General features: G+C 36.6%; 1 pseudogene; it reads right to left on the reverse strand.

Moving 5' to 3' along the window:
- Positions 1 to 440: 440 nt before the first annotated feature.
- On the reverse strand, positions 441 to 1,050 carry CR45931 (annotated as a pseudogene).
- Positions 1,051 to 2,460: the final 1,410 nt, after the last annotated feature.

Consider the following 2,460-nt stretch of genomic DNA (forward strand, 5'->3'; position numbering starts at 1 on the left):
TTACTATATTCTTTCATTCATATTCATTCTATATCATTGTAGATCCAACTCTGGGTGACATGACCGCCACAGAATATTATGTTCTGACTGTAATAGACTATAATATCTCAAGTTCTGACCTGGTCTGCTCATAATTAGATTTTTCTTATTTTTATTTATTTTTTCGATTCTTTACTATTTCCCATATCGTGCGCTAAAATTTAAATGAAGTATGCGCACTCTACATATACAGCGTAACCGTAATACTTAAAATTTCTTTTGGAATATCGATCCCTATTTTTAATAATTACCGAATTTTCGACAGATGGGTACACACAGGGAAGGACAGTTTTTGGTAGATGGCTATGTCGATTCAGCGAGGATATATTAAATATGAAATATATTTACAAAATGAAATGGATATGCTTTTTTAAAACGTAACTTATTTTATATAAACTTACTGCTTTCCGACGATGCCGTTCGAATTGGTTCCATATGAGATGTCCAGAAGCGCATCATTCCCTCGTGGCTGGCCGTGACCCACATGCCAGAAGCTTCTGGAGAATCCTCACCGCCAAAGGAAAAGTTAATAGTCTCCGTTACTTCATCAATTGGTACTTGATCCGATTTGGCTTTTAGAAGAGCCAAACAACATATAGCTGAACGGTGTTCAGATTTCCTAACCATTGGGGGTCCGGAGATTGGTAAAATTAAAGACTCCTTTTGGCTGCTAGGATCCTCTTCTTGGAAGCCAAATATTAAATATGACACAAACTCGTTCCAATCCACCTTAAAATCACGATTCTGATTAATCTTTAAAAAGAGCCGTGTATACATTGAATCATTGAACGTTATATCTAGTTCTTCAAGTATGATACGCAATTCATCGATGCCAACATGCCGCTCGGGAGTGTTAAGAAACGACGAGTAAAGTTTCTCAAGTTGATCCTTTGAAATCCACTTGTGTAAGCGCTCTGACTGCTCCTCCGCTGAATGACTTTGCGTGGATGATATTGTCTGATACTCAACTGCGCTCTTAGTATTTACACTCGCATTAAATATTACAGACATTTCAGAAAGTTTTATTAGTTAACTTAGCCTCATAAGGATTTTGTATTGTACAATTATGTATGACTTTACTTTTCAGGCCTACTCTTTAAATTACAAAATAAGAACGATACAGCACTTTATTTTAAAAAACCTTTTATAGTGTAGTATATGCGAACATAATAATAATAATAATTATAATAATAATATTAATAATAATTATAATATGAATCATAATAATAAGACAACCAATAAGCAAACTTAAGACCACCCTAGATCTTTCAGTCCATCCAAATCCTAAATATGCAAATTCAGCAATGTACGCCTTTAGGGGTCGCACTTGACTCCCCTTGGTTATCGAGTATGAACTTCATACATACATCGACCTGCAGACCACGCTAAGTTCAGTTATAAAATAAGAATATATCAAGAAGTACACGTTGTGAAGAAAAATAAAATAAAGTTGAAAATAACTAACTACGTTTGGAACCGTGACATGGCGACCGTGACAGGACACTAAAAAAGGATGACAAAAAATTAACTGAGTTAGTAAAGTTTAAGTGTGATATGGGTAAGGGCGGAGGAGAAAAAAAAATAAATAAAATAATAGCCCATATTAAGTGGCTACTACTCACAAAAACGCCACCACCCGCCTGGTCAACTGCACAAAAATTGCAGGAAGATTTTGACCATCTGTCAAATTTAATAAAGCAGAAAAAAGACAAGCCCCACACCAAAACTTACTCTAATATAAAAATATTAGCAAACAAAGAAATTAACAAATCTAAAGCGCCTCCTAAGAAACAGCTTCCAACCAAGAAGAAGACGTTTCCGGCGGACTGCGAGGAAATTTGGAGCCCTTTTTGCCAAAGAACCAGTGGGATGACCAGCACCGGTACCGCCTGAGCCCATAGGCCCAGGACTGCAGCAGCCGAAAAACAAGTGCGGGAGGCAAACCGCCACCTGAACCTTCGAGGGAGCGTTAGCGTGCCGGTCCGGCGATGTCCAGCTGACGCAAGGAGGATCTGCAGCCAAAAATATTCCTAAAGCAAGGAGGAGCTGCAAAATAAAATATTTTTTTGGTTGCCCTGCGTGGCATAATTACACAAAATATTGTAACATTGAGCGGAACTTTTTCTGAACGATGAGAAGTATGGCCCGTAAAGCCATACACCAATTAGGCAGGAAAATGTAACAATTTTAAAAAAAAATCAAAACCAAATATTTTTAACGTAAAATAAACCAAAACCGAAAAAAAGAAAAAAATTATATTGTAATTAAATATACACAAAAATGGGTTGTTTTGGATCTGACGATAGCCAGACAAAATATAATACAGCCAATGTGGTCAATAACGTAAAAATAGTCGACCATACAGAAGACATTCAGTCCTTGTGGTTAAAGAATAATAAAGAAGCGTTATATAAGCAGAGC

The sequence above is a fragment of the Drosophila melanogaster genome, chromosome Y (assembly GCF_000001215.4).
Source record: "Drosophila melanogaster chromosome Y".
In the NCBI taxonomy this organism is placed as follows: Eukaryota; Metazoa; Arthropoda; class Insecta; order Diptera; family Drosophilidae; genus Drosophila; species Drosophila melanogaster.